Here is a 13,128-nt window from a genome sequence, read left to right on the forward strand (position 1 = left end):
TCAAAATGGTTGATCACAGTTGGGAAAAGGCATTTTCATTTCAACCACAAATTGCTCTTCATTCCTGCAAAACAACATGGAAAGTGAAACTGGATGCGAGCCAGGCACTTTGGTGGTTTTGCCTTGGGTGTGAATTTGTTCACATAGCTCTAGGTTCAGAACATAATGTTGTGTTCTGGAAATCCCGTGGTGAATTGTTAGGGGGTGTAGTGGCACACTGAGGACCATTTAACTTACAAAAGGAATTTTGTTGCCAAAATGCAACCAAATATTGTATGTGTATATATGTGTGTACACAGGTGATGCATATGTAAATGTCCTGCATTTTGGGTCTACTTAAAGAGGTAAAGAGGAAAAAAAACATATAAGAAACCACCAAATAAGTATGCTAAATTCCTTTACTTTTCATTTTAGAGGCGTAATTTCTCCGAATACCTGATTTACAGCTAAAGCAGGAAAGTGCATAGATTGACCTTGGTGAGCTTTTCTTGAGCTATGATTATTCAGATTAACCACTGCATGCAATGTACCTATATTTGCAACAAGGTTTGCACTTCTGAGATCAGAGTATGCTAGAGAACACGTTGTCAAAAACAGTTGAAGCCTAAGACAGTTGCTGTGTTTCTAATGTCTGTTGCATCTGTCCACATTTCATTAATGTCTTGCAGACCTAGGGATAACACATTGCGACAGTGCACTTATGGTGGTGAGCTGTGGGATAATCTGCCCTTCTTGCACTTTGCAAGCATTGAGGGGGAAAGCATAGAGCAGCTGGGTAGAAAGCAGGGCTGCTTTATACCCCTATTTGAAGTGCATGGAGCGAGGCCTTTGTAGTGCTGTTGTGGTTTCATGCCCATACCTTTGTTCTCAGCTGAGTTGAAAATTATTTTCATAACTGATAACTTTTTACATTAAGAATTCTTTTTCAGGGCTTTCAGGATATCTGCACATAACAGGCACGGAAGTATATGCTTAATTAAGGGCGTCGTTTCACTTCGGAACACTATGTTACATGGTAATCATCATGGAAGGCTGGAAGTTCTTTTGGTTGTTTGGCCGGCTCCCGCTAAGAAAGCATGGGGCCCTGACTTGTTTTTGGTCCCAAGAGAAGCAGCTGAAGCCTGTGGTTCCAAGCTGTGAGACTGGCTGACCTCACTTTTAGAACACCAGCTCCAAAATTCAGCTAGCATCATGGACAAAGCTAAATGACAATCTACTCCTCACTACTCTTAAGAAAACACAATCACAAAAGAAATTCTCCTTTTAAAATACATTTCCCATAGCATTTCATGGTAGCCTTGAAGAAAGAATAAGTCTTTCTTTGATTTTCCCAGCAAATACACTCTTGGTTACTTTGACAATTGAACACTTCTTTTTCTCTAGGGAATGTATTTCCCCAGGGTACGCTTTGTTCTCCTCTTGCCTCTGTGAAGCAGTTAACAGAGGGTTCAAATGGGCATGGGGAGGGTCCTGTCCTAGAAGGTGGAGGACAGAGAACAGGTCATTCTGCAGGGAGTGTGGAGAGGAGCTGGTGAAGATGGCGTGACATTGAGGCACTGTTTTGAACGAAGCTTGCCAAGAATACCTTTGAGAAATACAACAAAAAAGTATTTGGTGTGATCAAAATATGCAGGGAATGTTTAAATTAAAAATATATTACAATAAGAAATATATTGCCACTACTCCCCCTCAAAATAATCCCTCTCGATTCAAGCACATTTATGCTTGCCACTTTCGGAAGCAGTATTGGAAGTCCTCTTCCGTGAGTGTCTTCATGAGGTATGATCACCAATATGGTGACTGCTGCTGTCAAAGTGCCATCTAACTACACAGCAGGCTCATGAAAACATGACCTCATGCCCCTCTCTGCCTTATTCACTGGATTGGGGGCTGTGAGACGTCTACCTCTAGTTTACACACCACATTACTTTTCCTGTGTGAGGAACCCAAAGTATAATTAGTGAGCAAGATAGACGTTAGATATGAAAAAGTAAAAAGAGTTTTTTACCAAAAGGGAAGAGGAACCAGAGATGAGGGGAGGGTGGAAGGAAGGAAGGGAAAAGAGATTTTATGGAAAAATAAGAATTGGACTAATATAATGGAAATAGACCTTCTGCAAATGGGAGGGGGTAAGAAAGGCTGGGAGAGGAGGGAAAGAGACAAAAGAAAATAATTAAGATGCCTTATGTATATGTACAGATTTGCCCTGAGGAGTGTGATCCTTATGGACTGAAAATGTGTACTAATAAAAATGATCAGGAAAGGTAAATCGTTTGACTACATAAAGGCAACCATAAGAGCACAACTAAAGAGACTCCTATGAAAGGACTTCTAGAACTGCTTCAGAGGGTGGCAAGGGGGACGGCACTAAGTGTATTTTAAGTGAGGGGGAGTTTATCCAGAGAGATTCATGACAATGCGTCTTTCTTAATCATTTCAAAATTTAAATATTCACTGTATTTTTCCATCATATCTCATACATAGTAAATTATTTTCTTAATGTAAGTCCAGTACATTAATTCTGAGATGATTCATAAGCTTCACCAACTCAAAAATGTCTGTTGATATTTCTGTATGTTTATAATGCCATCACCGTTTAGATTAAATATCATAAAAGTTATGTTGCAGCTCCTTAGTTCCACTGACAGTCTTTTCACTTTGGATGTAACCTAAAGTCTCCCACAAAGTCTCTCTCAGTTTAGTGGTATTTCCAAAACTAATTAATAGTGATAATGATTCAGTTGTTTTTACCCATTAACAAGGCCAGTTCCATTCACAGGTGTAATTCATTTATCAACCAACCAGCACACTTGCCCTATGCTCAGAGGCACTGTTACTCTGCAAGGCTTTTATTTTTATTTTTTTGAAATTTCCTTATTTTATCTTTTTATTTTAAAGAGAAAACAAAACAACAATAAAGATAAAAGCAAAACAACACAAAAGCTAAAATGATACAGAATTTTGATAGATGATAGGAAATTAACAGTGGTTGTTATATTACATATTGTTATCTTTAATGAAGGTACTCAGATTACCAGAGGTAAGAATGTGAGATTGATCAGAGGGAGTAGAAAATAATAATAAAAAATCCTTAGAAACAATACAAATTTTCACTAATCAAGATGGTAAGAATTCCACAATATTGTATATTGTTGTCTTCAAATTGATTATTCCGATTACCAGATATAAGCATGAAAAATTGGCCCAAAAAAGATTTAAGCATTAACTGTTCCTTTCAATAAACCAATAGATGGATTCAATGTGAGGTTTTTAAATGTCTCTTTGTATGAAAATCGAAGGAGTGTCGTTTTTGTGAGGCATTAGGGCTATAGCTTTGCTGATTTGTTTTGCTGACCCATATAAATTCTTAATGTAATTAATTCACTACTACATATACTAAGAACTAACAATGAGTTTAATTTAGATGAATTTCTTTTATATCTTGGGGCCACCATGGAGACACTAGAGGTCCATCTAAAATGTTTGTGCACACACAACTGGGTAATTCTGTGTAGAAACTTGATGGAAAGGTCTGAGGATGTGTTTACAGACTGCCTAGGAGACCTTCTGGAATTGTACTCTGGGCTAGTGTTTCTTGAAGTTTAGTGAGCAATAGACTGATCTGAAGAGATTATTAAAACACAGAGTAATGGATCACAGACCCAGAGTAGCTGACTAAGAAGGCGAGCTCTGTACAATCTGTATTTCTACACTTGATCTTACTCAAAAGGCTGAGAAGTGATACAATCTGTATTTCTAACAACATCCCAGGTGTTCAGGCTAATGCAGCAGGACTTGACCTGACCTAAGAAACCCTCTGGTCTTGGTTATATTCTAACCGAACTGGTGCTCTCCAGCCTCTTGAAGGCATAGAGAAGTTAAGATAAATGAGTGATGGAGTTTAACAGTATGACAGGGCACAGAGATGCTCTGGGTTGAATGGCAGACCACACAAAGAAATGGAGGAAGCTACAAAATCTAGAGACCTCTTTCTGTACCAGTAGGATTTATCTCTACTTAGCTTCAGAAAGCAAAGTGACATTTATGTGATGAAACCGTGAGGCACCCGCCACCTGCACAAGCAGTTCTGTCTACCTGCTGTTATTCTTCAATGCTACAGACACCCTGGGAGTGAGTGCAAAACCAGGCTCATGATCTAAACAATATGAGGAAATAGATTCCAGATAGTACAGTTCATACAAAGACTTTCCTTTCTACAAAATATGTTAGAAGACATAGTGTAATGCAATTATGTTAGGGAGGAAAGAAATATATAAAGGGCTTTTTCATGACTATTTCCAGAGCTAAATATCCTTGCCACTATTTACCAGTGCAGTTGACGTGTGAGTTATTTCATTCAGGAACATTTCTTAAGCATCAGGGAAAGGCAGGAAACACTGTGTACATGTCAGTTTTAGAAAAAGGAGGCTTTGTTCAAAACATGTGAATAATTTGTGCCCACCCAATTGGACCTTTATCAACCAAGGGTTATTGTCTTTGTGTCCAAAGTAAGGTGCATGTCTGAGCATTTTGGTTGGGTTTTCTGGGTACCATAAGTCCAAAAGGAGAACTCTAATTTACAGGCAACAGTTTCAACAAGTGACCCTTGGCAGAAGGGGTCTGCTTTTTCAGCTGGCACTGTTGTTGAAGTTCAGAGGAATTGCTCATCTCTCTCTATTTCAGGCATCTGGCAAATGGAAAATGCTTCAGCGTCCTCCATTCCACTAAATGCTTACAGATGACTTCCATATTCAGGAGCATCTGCTGGTTATCTCATTTGGGGTTATTTTCCCTGCTGTGTTTTGAAAAGATTCCCTCTCCAGCTTTTATTCTGTAAGCCTACTATTGTTGCTGTCGTCATGTTTGGGGGACCAACAGATGTGCCTGATGGGAGTTGAGCCGATAGGGCAAACCTGTGGATAATCTCAAAACAGAAACAGAGGTTTTGTTAAAAAGGAAGCAAAAAATATAAATAATTAAGTTACAAGGCCAGCTGAATCACAATTGTAAAATGTATTCAGGAAATGATTCCTGGGCCAAAAGTAAACAGTCATCAATAACTTTCTAATCTTTGAAAGTTCTTATAAACAGTACAGTACTCAAAGAACCTCTATACACATATATAGCTGCTATGTATGATGCATGTACATAGAAAAAATGTTATTCTATAGCTTATTATTTTAAATGAATACAGTTATTTTTATCCTTACTGATGGTTGCCAGGTACAGTGCTTTGTCCAATGCTTTGTAAAAGACCAAAATACAAAACGGTGAACTATTTGGGTTATTCTTGAGAGAATTTTTCCTCATTTCCATAAAAGACAGACACATATAAATCATAATATATTTATTCCAGCTTCTTCATTTGCCTTTTAGAACACATGAATGGTGTTTTGCATATATTAAGGCTTTTCTTACTTATAGTTAATCAGATACATGGGCACTCAAACATGGATTTGAATATTAATGTATTTATTTAAAAGCAGGGTGACAAGTGCCATTAAAATTGTAATCTTGACTTGATTAATGCCCAGTGAAAATTTGTTTGATACAAACTGGTAATTGGATAACAAAGACGAGTGTTCTAATTGCAATTATTTCCTTTAAATGAGGACAGTACAATGGGCCAGGTGATTAGCTAACAGTTTAATTTTCTTAAATTTTATGATCTTAAAATACATAAAAGATGGAAAAAACATAAAATACCCATCATAACACATGATACCAAAAACACACCACTTAGTTGTATTTGCCTCATCAGTTTTCAGAGAAAGTAAACATTACAGATGTAGCCAAAGTCTCCTATAACAACGCTCTCTCCTCCCACAGGCAACTTCCTTCATGAGCTTGATGTGCTCAATTTCTGGTCCATTGTTTCCCTGTATATGCAAAATACCTTGTATCTTCTACTTTATGAAGTCTGAGATATACATTTTCTTCTACTACAGGTACGAAGATGTAGGCACCTTAAAAAGTCATCACTTGTCTTATTTTCAGTCTTTGGTAGAACCACACTTACAAAGGTGGAACATCTTTCTAGCCTTCCTGGGACTGCCCACTGGATGCATAGATTAATTGGAGGGATTGCACTGTTGCTTGGACACAGACCAGAGGACAAAGGACACAGACCAGCCACACTCAAGGGAGTTGTCAGGGAAACAAACCCATCGAGTTCTTTGTTAGTGAAAATTAGACAAAACGGATTTTTAGCAGCTGTTTGAGAAAACACTTTTCTATGTTCAGAAGGGGGCTGGGCCATCATATTGACTCTGTCCTCAGAGAAATATCACTTTCTGCATTTTGTTTCAGAAGATGTCATTCTCAATGTTAATCTCCATCCCTGTAGAAGAGTGAAAAGAAAATTCCTAAAGTGTGACCAAGCGTCCTTGTCATGTATGTGTTGGGGAAGAACGGATCATCATACTTCGCAGCTGCCAGGTGTCATCTGTAACTCACACACAGCCTAACAAAAATCATTTCTTCTTGTTCTGTGTCTTACTCATTACTGTTATTTGCAGAGTATTTCCAAGGAGTTGACACTTTTGCCAAGCTCATTGACCAATCTTCCAGTTCATCTAATAGAACTCCTCACACAGAGCCTCTGAGTTGCTTGGGTGTGTTTCTGCTATTCTATTTGCCACAGTCAGTGTGCCCCTTCCCAACCTCTTTTGTGTTAATATTGCCTTAGTAATAAGTAGGGGTTATGTGAGTGATTATGAAATAGAGGTTTACAGGAACACAGTACAAAAACGGGAGCCAACACTTCATCCAGCAAATTGTATACATGTCATTATCTAGCTTGCTAGTTTTGGAAAATCAAAAGGAAAAAAAAAATCCCTTGTATATGATTTCTCTGATGAATGAAACATAGATGACCATTTCTGTTAGCTGTAAAAATGTACATTTTTATTTATTAAATAATTGGTTATTTTAAAAAGACATAAATTTGTATGCATTTATCATGTGGAAGATGATGCTTTGAAGCATGCATACATTATGGAATGTTGAAGTTGAGCTAATTAACATATTATTACCTTAGCTAGTGGTAAGCACATTTAATACATACTCTCAGCATTGCTATAGAATATGATGTATCATCACTCTAGTCACCATACTGTACAATAGATCTGTTCTTTCTAATTATAATTTTGTATACTTTGGCTGACATCTGCCCAATTATTTATGTCAACTACCTTAGTGTCTGGTAACAGCAACTTTTATTGCTATGAGATCAACTTCTTTAGATTCCATATATGAATGATATAATACGGTAATTATTTTTTGTGCTTGGCTTATTTCACTTAACATAACATCCTCCATGGTCATCTATGTTATCCCAATGACAGGACTTCATTTTCATGGCTGAATAATATTCCACACTTTATGCATACTACACTTTCCATATCCATTCATCCATTTTTGGACACTTGGGTTGATCCTATAGTTTGGCTACTGTGAGTAATGTTGCAGGCACCACTTGGACATACTGATTTCTTTTCCTTTGGATATATAACAGTGGTGGATTACTGGATCATACTATTTTCAATTTCTTTTGTAGGAACATCCATACTGTTTTGTGTAATGATTACACTGATTTACATTGCAATCAACAGTGTGGAAGGATTTCTTTTCTTCTCTTTGCTGACAGTTATTTTAAGACTTTAATAGCAGACATTCTAAGAGGTGATATTTCACCACAGCTTGATTAGCATTGCTCTGATGATTGCACTTGAGCATTTGTCATGCACTCACTTGGCATTTTATGTCCTTTTTAAAGAAATATCTACTCAAAGTCTTCTGACCATTTTTAAAATGGGATAATTTGTTTTCTTGTTATGGAGGGCTTTTTTAGTTTTTCCTTTGTTTTGGATATTAATACCTTCTTAGATTATAGTTTGCACAGATATCTTCCATTCCACTTGTTCTCTTTGCTCTGTTATTTCCTTTTTGTACAGAATCCTTGTATCCATATAACCCATTTCTCTATCTTTCATTGTATTGCCTAGGTTTTCAATACCATATATGAAAAAGTATCATTGCATAGACTAAAGTCATGAGACTTTTCTCCTGTTTTCTTTTAGTGTTTTCATAGTTCTTGGTCTTACATTTAAGTCTTTTTTTTTTTTTTTTCTGGTACCAGGGATCGAACTCAGGACCTTGAGCTTGCTGGGCAGGTGCTTTGCCACTGAGCTAAATCCCCGCCCCTTGAGCTAAATCCCCAACCCCCACACTTAAGTCTTTCGTCCAGTCAAAGTTGATTTTTGTATGTGGTATGACTTAAGGACTTAATTTCATTCTCTTTCATGTAGATATCCAGTTTTACCAACACCCTCATTGTTATGGTGTGTCTGTGTGTCCCCTCAAAGCCTCATGTGGCCATGGGACAGGCTTTTAGAGTTGATTGAGGTGTGACAGCTACACCTACCCTGGGGTGGATAGTTTGCATATGAAAGGGAGAGGAAAAGAGTGCTTGAGGCCATTCCTGGCTTTTGTGTTTTGTTGCTTTTGCTGTGTTCTGCCACCAGAAACTGTAGCCCTCTGCCATGTGCCACTCTGCCTTCTAATCTGCCAAGTACGGACTGAAACCTCCATGAACTGAGGGAGATAAACCTTTCCGTCTTTAATTTTCGGCATCAGGTATTTTGTCTCAGCAATGAGAAAAAAGTAACCGAGACACTCATAGAAGAGATTGTCTTTTGGGCATATTTGTTGATGGTCAGTTGATTGTAAATGTATTGACTTACTACAAGGATCTCTCATATGGTCTATTGGTCCATGTGTCTGTTTTCATACCAGTATTATGCAGTTTTACCACTAAAGCTTTGTAAGAACATGACCTTAAATTTTCCTCTATATGTTTATGTAATCTAATATTGTGTTCTCATAACTCATACAGTATGAAAATACTTTATCTTTAGGCAACAGGGACACAGACAATTTATTTTTTTATTTTATTTTATTTTTTTTTCCGGTACTGGGAATTGAACTCACGACCTTGCACTTGCCAGGCAGGCGCTGTGCCACTGAGCTAAATCCCCAGCCCCGACACAGACAATTTAAGTTGGAAAAACGATACTGTGCGTTTAATGACAATGCTAGGTCTACAGTTTACTGGTACATTGCAAACATGTACTTACATATATTAATCAGAGAGATTTAAACAGAATCATGTTTTTAATAAAAGACAATAAGCCCAAAAAAAGTGGTGAAGGAAGGTGATTTTGTGGCTATAGTCTATATCCTCTGATGCAGGAACTCATCTATTCATTTCTGATTAGCTTTCTGCCATTGTGCTATACCCAAGTTGTTAGACAAGCTTTAACACATTACATGGAGGTGTGATGTTACTGGAAAAATATTTATACCAGACTATAAACTTTGGTCTCAGACTTTTGAATAGTTCATGATTGAGAATTTCAGGAGACATGAATAGTTCATGATTGAGAATTTCAGGAGACTGCTTTCTGGTCCTGAGATTTTATTTATATTAAGTCTCCCTCTCTCTCTCTCTCTCTCTCTTAATATAAATAAAATTCTCTGCTTGGTTCAATAAAGAGTCACCTTTCATCTGACTTGTATTCTCATTGTAGCTGTGTGACATAGTAAATCTTGTTCTTACAAACAGCCAGAAGTCTACTTTCTTTGGAAACTTAAATGGAGGCACACTTGTGCTTTTCTTTTTCTGTCTTTCTTATTGTTTACAAAAAACAACAACAAAAAGAAACAAAGAAAAAACCATCTGAGCAAGATCCCCAAATTCCAGAACTGTAGTTCCTGGTGGCATATGCTGCCAGCCTTGCCCATTGTCTCCTGGAATTCCAGTGTCTAGGAAGGTCTGACCAGGCCACAATTTTCTGCACTGATCTTGGTGATACCTGGGATTTTAATTTTGATTTGGTTTCTTTGGACTTGACATCTTGCATTGCTACTGTTTCATTTCAAATATAAAGCATAGCAGAACTTTTCCTCAGAGGCTTAAATTAGTGTGAAATTTGGGAATTAGAAGAATTTGGAGTTTGAGAGTCCAAAGATAAAAATTCACACACTTCGCAGTTGTATCTAGTCTGAGGTTGAGGCTCATGGATGGTGGAAAATTTATGTAAAACTTTCCTATTTTCTTGTGAGTTGTACAACATATTCACCATATTACATTCAATTTTAATGATAGTGGGGCTGAAGTGTTTCTCTTGCCTCCTATACATTTTCTCGATTCCAACACAATATTTTACCCTTCTCTTCCTCAGGCTTTTAAGCAAACCACTGAGCGTGGGAGCGGTGAAACCTCAAACCTGGATATGAATTAGAATCAATGTAGTTTTCCACTGTAGACCAATTAAATCAGGATTCTGAGTTGGTGAAGCCTGGGACTTGTGGCTTTAAAAGTTTTTAGATGATTCTAACATGCAGCCAAGTTTTAGCACTTCTGCTGTGGTGTTTCAGTGTCATGGTGTTCACACTTTGTAACTACTATTGTATCTTACACGTAAGATGACTAGTATATTTATATGCCTGACTTTCTTACTAAAATGTTTCAGGATATGAAGTAGAATTTATTATGTTTGTCGTAGTCTCTGGCTCACAGTGAATGTGTAAATGAACAAAAGTTTTATAATACAAGCCATGTGAGCACATTTTCAACAGGATTTATATGGGGTCATAATCAATACATACTACTTGAATGAATAAGTAGAAGTGAAAAAAGGTTAAATCTTTGCTTTTAACAATGTTTGGCACAGACCTCACAACTTTTTGTCTAAAATATTTCTACCTTTGGGTTGAAATTTAAGTATCTCAAAAGAAACAAAGGATGCTGTTTTCCTGCTGAATTTATTTCTCTTCATCATTTCTCACAATGCTTAGCATCCAGGACTATGGAAGGTATGCAATTTCTGGACTAGAAATGATTAAAATAAATAAATCTCTGTCTATTTTTAAAATCTACAGTTCGTTTTTACTTGCAAAATTACTTTTTTTACTAACCCCACCTTAAAAGTCAATGAACAAATTCCCCTTTATCCTGACTTGGGTAAATACCTGTTTCTGTGCTTAGAAATGTCTGTCCACAAGCCTAGAAATAACATGGATGTAGACATTTAACATATTTTTAAATTAATAGGTCACTTTTATTTATCAAACTATATTTTATTAGTACATGTTTGCTACACATGAAATATACATTCCTGTTAGGAAGTAGGGACGTGTACAAAACACATCTTGATTCTTTATCATCCCCAGCCACCTCCCTCCATCTTTAGATCCCAATTCTCTCCTTTTATTATTATTTTTGGTATTGTTTTTAACTCATATTCATGACATAATATTTACATTAATTGTATGGACATGATACATTTTAAATCTTTTTACTTCCCCTCCTCTCTTCCGCATTACCAAATTCAAGTCCCTATTGAAAAATTTCCTCTATCTATTGCATATGAGTAGTAAGACTTTAGAAACAAGGCTGGGACTGCTTTACTCTGATGCCCCACATAGCTGGGATTCAAAAGATCATGTGGTAAGAAGAGAGAGATATACTTTGTACTGCACGTAGAGCTCCACCTTTGGAAGAACTGAAAGAGCTTTAAAATGCGATCATGTTGATCTTCACAATATCTCTTCGAGGAAGGAACATGACATTTTAATGTAAGAAAATGCAGGTGCAGTGTGAAAAATGCCAACCTGCTTTACAGGAAGGAATTCCTTTTTAAAGTTTTGAAATCCCTTTAAAGATTTTTTTGTTTATATATTTCAGACTTTAGACATTTTAGTGCTATGTTTGGTGCCTGGCAAGCTTGAAATGATCCAGATGGTATTTCAAACCCAAAGGACATTTTTTTTTTTTTTTCACAGATACTTGGCTATATGTATATATAATTTTCTTGAAATTATTGTCTGCAGTGGTTTGGCTACAGGTGTAATGTGACTGACCTTTGAAATATTGCTTTATTAATTTCAGTTGCTTTAACAAAGGTATGGCTTCCCAATGTGTGAAGACCAGTCTAAATCATAATGACAATGCAATTAATCATAATGGGTAATTCCTCAGCATCCATGCTATTTTATTGGTTCATCATTTTGTTTCTTTGCCTTTAGTTTAACCATATTCCAGCCCATTTTCAAAACTACTGCATAGACGGTCTTTTCAGAGTGCTTGAATACTTCTAAGATGGGTTGGCATGTCAGTGTCATGCTAAAGATCCTTCTGTAATCTGGCCTGAGGTGGTTACCCTGACCCTTGAGAACTCACACCCTGGTGCCCCATTTACTTTGGATATCATCACTGCTATCTGAACACACTGCCACACTGAGTTCTACCAGACATCCACATAAACTACCGTAGTCCATGCTACCTAAACACATTCTCATATTCTGTTCTGCTGTGCATCCCCATAGAATACCCCATTCCATGCAACACACATGTCTTTTCCATTCCATAGATAAATTCACCTGAGATTTCATGATTCAGATCAAGAACCACCACACTATAATTGAGGATGATACAGCAATTGTTGGCTTGTTTTTACCCCAATAGATTCTGCCTTTTTGAGAAAAAAAATAGCATACTGTGTGTGCTTGAATGTCCATATCCTGCATAGTATCTGCCATATAATACAGACAGATCCTAAAAAGTTTACCTTTTGAATGAAGTTTACTTATAACATTTATACTTAGTAAGATCTTAAGTGATTATTATCAGTACTAGTCCTCTTACTATCATACAAATAGTAATATGTAAGAGAACAGAAGAAAGTATTTAGGCATAGTCATTCAATTATTGATAGTAACATTTTTGTATGGTAGAAATTTATGCTAATTAAGTAATATAGAAGTGTTGACCTCTGCCATTCAGTGCACTTTACTCATTGAATGTACAACATATTCATAAGCTAAATAATAATTTATACTCCTTAAAAGAAATGGGTAAGGCCTCAGTTACTCACTGTATTCTACTCTTTATCTATGTAGATTTTGTGTAGTCAAATCTTTGCCCTGTCAAAGGTTTTCCTTTAGCCTACTTTCATTTGAAAATGGAAGGCTTACCCATCAAACAGGAGTCCTCTGGACAGTCTTTAAAAGATGTCGCTTTTCTTGTCCACGTGGTGGGATATCACCATGTTCCTCTGTCCTTGA

Source organism: Chinchilla lanigera, unplaced genomic scaffold (assembly GCF_000276665.1).
Source record: "Chinchilla lanigera isolate Chin_1 unplaced genomic scaffold, ChiLan1.0 scaffold00017, whole genome shotgun sequence".
Classification (NCBI taxonomy): domain Eukaryota; kingdom Metazoa; phylum Chordata; class Mammalia; order Rodentia; family Chinchillidae; genus Chinchilla; species Chinchilla lanigera.